This window comes from Cupressus sempervirens, chromosome 5 (assembly GCF_028749045.1).
Source record: "Cupressus sempervirens isolate cs-2001-9-10 chromosome 5, ASM2874904v1, whole genome shotgun sequence".
Lineage (NCBI taxonomy): Eukaryota > Viridiplantae > Streptophyta > Pinopsida > Cupressales > Cupressaceae > Cupressus > Cupressus sempervirens.
This window is the reverse complement of record NC_143122.1, coordinates 202,025,847-202,031,557: the sequence shown is the minus strand read 5'-3', so window position 1 is coordinate 202,031,557 and position 5,711 is coordinate 202,025,847.

Genomic DNA, 5,711 nt, shown 5'->3' with positions numbered 1-5,711 from the left:
ATCTTTGACCACAAGACCAACTCTTATATGTAGAACAAGTGAACCCTTGGATTTCCTTTCTTCCTCATCATAAGACTTAATTATGATTTTCTTCTTTGGATCTATGACATTTTCAAAAAATCTCAATGCAAGGATTAGCTTTAAAGTGCAAATTTCAAGCCATCTCCTCCATCTATGAGGACTCTTTTGATCTTGTGATTTTGGACAAGGACCTTAATGTAAAGTGGAGTTTTATGAGGTTGGTTAATGGAAAGGTCATCATGTTCAATAAAGGAAAGGATGTGTAGTTCAGTGTTACACCATAGTTTGGAATTGAGCTTGATCAAGATTAGTAGGCATATACGTTTCTAATAGAGCATTTTCATGGATATGTTTATGGGTAGCTGAAAAATGCAAGAGCTCTAATATGGAAATCTAAATAGGTGTTTTCTTTACTTGCTCCAAAAAATTATATTGGTTTGATGCATTGGAGGTGTACTTAGGGACATGTATAGACTTCTTTTGTGAAGTTGATGGTTTGGATGGGACACTTTGGAGGTTAACCTTTAATTGAGCACAAGTGGTAGCATTTATACAATTGTCTCTTTCTTTTACTTGATAGTGATCACATTAGCATAGGAATCAAAATTGGAAATTTGATTTATGTATTCATAAGATGACTCATTGTAATCCACTTGGTTACCATCTTTGGTGTTAGAGGCACTACCCTTCTAATGTTCAGGAAGTGGGTCCTTGAAAGAAGTATGTGACTCATTTGAGTTATGTCCATCAAAAAATATTTCACCCCTATTGTTCAAGTCTTGAATCGCATGTTTTGATATTTAAAATTCAATTTTTTTATGCCATTTTCCTCTATGATACTCACAATAATAATTGTCATTCCACCAAGATAGTTTCACTCTCAATTCATAGTCTCTAACTTTAGGAAGTGCAATAAGTTTATTGGTAACTAATTTCCTCAAAGAAAATTTGAGAGACTCGACTAAAGGAATGAATGTTCTCCTTCTTGGTATAAAAGTTGGTTTTGATTTTGATTGATTATTGTCATGGATGTTTTAAATGTTTTGATTGTTTTGATTAGATTGAAGAGAGCTAGTCTTTCTTGCTAGATTTAATGTGGATTGTGTTGGTTTGACATGTTGATTATCAATAATCCCATTATTGACATTGTTCTTGTTCCAAAATGTGAATTCGTTACTATCATTGTTATTGTGGCTATTGTGTAGTGCCTCTCCCGTTTGATTTATATAAGTCATCCTAATGGATGCAACTTTGATGATCTTTCCTTGTGATGTGATTGTGCTACGAATATTTACACTGTTCTTGCAATAATATTTTACTATTGTGAAAATGAATGATTTAAATAGATTATTTTAATGAAATTAATTAGATGCTTTAATTATGCAATTTTGTATACTCGTTGCTTCAATTATTATATATTGTGCATCTACACTTGATTATGTTTATTTATTATGCAGAACTTATATCCTTGGCAGTGGCACATGGAGTTAGTGATTAGACCTTTCATGTTGAGCCAATATCGTCCATGTATGGGCAATGTATCTTTATTATTATTTTAACCCTCTGGTAATTGGTAAATCCGGATTCATTATGCATGTGTGTGTAGACTTGTGAGCATGTCTATGCATTTAGGAATCCACAATGGTCGTAGAAGTTATCTAATTAAATGTTATTTTAATGGCTTAAAGGGATTTTAATTATTTGATTTAATCTTTATTTTAATTATCCGTAGCTTTGATGTAGTTGAATTCCATTTAATTGGAATTGCCTAATTTTGTTTGGGTTGAGAAGGGGTTTAATCTAGTAAGCCAATTATTTACCTAATTTTATATTGCTCTTTTAAAGTGAATATATATCCCAAAAAGTGATTTATTTCTCACTTCTCACTTTTCAAACTTGATTTTGGAGAGCAAACTCTCAAATCCTCTTAAGGGGGAATTATTGTTTTGCTTGTTGTGGGAGCTGCAATTGTGGGATCTATGCAAGGTTGATCTTGTTGGATCCAGCTCAGGGAGGCCTTAATTTGTCGAGACTTTTGGCAGCTTTAGCGAAGTGATTATTTGATCGCGACCATTCCCATATTTGTCCTTTTGGATTCCAGGTAGGGCTCTCCCATTTTTTACATTTTGGCTTTGTTTTAGAGTTTGATTTGGATAGAAGTTTGCTAGGAGGTAGAGAACAAGTGTTCCCATCCATTTCTATATGTTGGCTCTACCCAATTGAGAAAGTACAAGCATTTGATTGCCTCTTGACTTGGAGTTTTGGGTTTTCATACCATTATGCTGGCTATTTTTGCATAGGGACTTTGAACCCATATTTTATTTGATATATAGGGTTTTATACCCAATTGTAAAAAGGGTTTTAATTTTGATGAATTTTACTCATTTTTTTACTTTGCCTCAATTTTTGTGCCACCCAATTTCCTTGGGCATTTCTTGGCATCGATGTTGGTTGTGGATTCAGTTTATGTGTGAGGTTTCCAATCTAACCATGGTTTCTCTTCACATCATTGGGATTCATGAAGAATCCATGCTCTTGGATTTAGGGTAGTTGAGTGAGTTCATGATGTTTGGTGTTTTGTTGCCTCTTTGGGATTCATCTCAAATCTGTACTCCTGAACATGGGCTGGTTGAGTGAGATTGTACTTGTTTCATTGTTTCATTTCTCATATCCAACCCTTTCAATGGTTATATTGATTGTTTCATGTAGTTGGTGTTGCCCACACATGAGCATGTGCATGTGCATTTGATGGGTTCTTGCGAGACCTAAACTCCCAGATATAGGCCAATTGAGGGATTGTTCATTTGGGGGTTGGATTGGGAACTTTCATTTCCTTTTGGAACTCATCATATGATGAGCATGGTTATATAGGGTAGATGTGTGGAGTGGCTTCTCTTATGTACCTTGGCCTGGAAGTGGCCAACAAGGTAACATGAAGAGGTTTTTAACAAGTGATAACCAAAATTAACAAATGGAAAAATATACTTAATGAAAGGTAAGACTATGGAACACATGGCCTCCCAAGGGATTTGATTGAAGGTGTGTGTGTCTGGCCTCCTAAGGGAGTTGATCGAAGGCACAATATCTACCCTCCTATGGAGTTGATCAAAGATACATTCCAAGTCTGGCCTCCCAAGGGAGTTGGCTGAAGGCTAGAAGTACTTGCACTACCTGATGGCAAGTAATGACACTCCACTAGAGTCCCTACATATTTATCCTTGGTGGGTCTGACCAATGACCTGTTGCACTGCATTATCTCCTTGATCATTTAGACATTTGTATCATGTTCTAGATTGGTGTGTGTGTTAACCATGGGTGATTGTCTTCTGTGATTGTGGTCGGGGCATTATCTCCATGATCATGGTGGGTGTGGACCTATGGGTACCATGTGGCTAGGAGGCATAGCTACCTATACAACTACTAGTGATTGGTGTACAGATATGGTCTACTTCTAGTTTGAGGCCAGTGTTGGATATTCTTTTTGTACTTTGGTGTATTTGGAGTATGTTCTCTTATGATTTATGTTTTAATTTGGATGCATTTGATATCATGTTTAGATGATGATTAGTATGTTACTTGATGCATTCCTTTATCATGATGTTGTATCATATTGCTAGATGAGGTTTCTTACCACTTATTTGGGTTAGTTATGCTATTGGTAGATTAGCATGTTGGATGTACTTTTTCTTATGATGTTATTTGTTGGTGATTGGTAAGAATGATCTCATGAGACAACTCCACGTATCTTGTTGGAAATTGAGATTCATGCTTACTGATATGGTTAGGGCCTTTAAGGTCTCATGATGCCATTACGGTTGGGAGGAAATCAGCATGGTTGTTTTTAGTTTGGTGGCTTCTTTGCTTGTGCTTTCCTTCTTGTGATAGTTGATTTATGTGCATGTATGTTCACTGCAATGTTATTTTTTGCATGATTAAATTTGATGTTATGGATTAGAGGTTGATTTATTTGGTCCCTTTTATGCTCTCAAGTGATAATTCCTTGATTTACATGGATTTGGTACTCCACAATGTGGAGGTTTTATATTTTTATGTTTTTTCTTCTTGCCTTGTTGATGTCTTGGTAGCATTTCTTGCATGAGAAGGACAGATTCTCGCACAAGAATGTATTGTCTCACATGAGCATACATTCTCTCATGTGAAATCATGTACTTCCTCATGCAAGCATGTACATCTGATGGTGAAACTCATGTGACTCACTAGGAAAGCTCATGCGAGAGCAAATGCTGACACGTGTGAGCATCTTGGTCCTACATCTTCCCATATCAAAACAAATCAGTTATAAGGTGGATAAAATATATCATTTAAGTATAAGTTACTTAAGATATATTTTAATATATGTGATGATTCATTTGAGATAGGTTCTAGACCTCTCTGAGTTAAGATAAAGATTCTAGGAAATTTGAGGGCTTTAGGATAATTTCAGTATTTCAACATTTGTCTTTCAGCATGGAGTCCAGTAGATGAGTGGTTGTAACTTTGAGCCCTCATCTTATGCATGATTTTTGTTGGTCTCTACTTGTAATTATTTATTATGTTATGATTAGTGGAAATGGACTTGTATGTTTAACCATGCTAGAAGCTTGTTCTTTGGGGCTTAAAAAGAACATCTCTCCTTGTGTATTATCATGATTCGTGTGATCTTTGGTTTGTAAGTTATGGGTTAGTGCTTGGAGATCTTTGGAAGTGATTGTAAGACTTCCACTGGTGTAGGTCACACATGTGAGTTTAGCCATGTTCCCTATTCTTATTACCTTGTCCAGATGTTTCATTCTTGCACTTGGTTTCTTTAAGTGGTTGTTAAGTAACTTATCTATAATATAAAAAAATCAGTGCATGTTTTATCCTTGTGTTCCAAGGATCTCCAGGCAGGGCATTACATATTGTTATTAGAACTAGAAGAGACAACATTATCTTTAGTGTAAAGTTTGATCTCTCCTTTGCAAACCATAGCTTGCTCAATCTTAGGTCCATTTTTCATAAGTTTGTTAAAATTTGGAGGACATTGGAGTTGTAGTTGGTAACTCATTTTGGGTGCGAGGTTATGCACAAAGATATCTATCTTTTCTTGTTCAATTATTATTTGTGGATATTTGACAAAAAAATATCACAATCTTTGCAGTAAACTAAGGAATGGTTACCTATTCTTTTGATGTGTATTGCAAAGATCGAGCATAGTATGTCTAATGTTATAAGAATAATGTGTCACAAAGTTATCGACTAGCGAATTGAAAGACTTGATTCAAGGAGGTAGTTTGGAGAACCTTTCCATAGCTTGAAGTCGTGAGCTTTGTAGGAATAGTCTCATGAGATAGATCTCATTTTGAACCAATTCAATACATGCAACATATAATTCTCTTACATGATTTTGGGCGTATGTGCTCCCTTTGTATTTGTCAACTTTTACTACCTCAAAATGAGGAGGGAATGGAACTATTGGTATATTTTTGTCAAAATGGTATGGACATATATCATCTAAGGAATACCTTTGTTGAAGATTTTTTTTGAATGTCAATGATATGTTGTTCGAGGATTTAGATTTGTTGCATCAAAGGTTCCAAAGATGTATTTGATCCTTGTGTTTTTTTTAGTAGTTATAGGTTGTTCTTTCTTAGACTCTTTAAGTGTTTGTGTGAGTTGTGATACATCAAAATCAATGGTAGTTTCACACC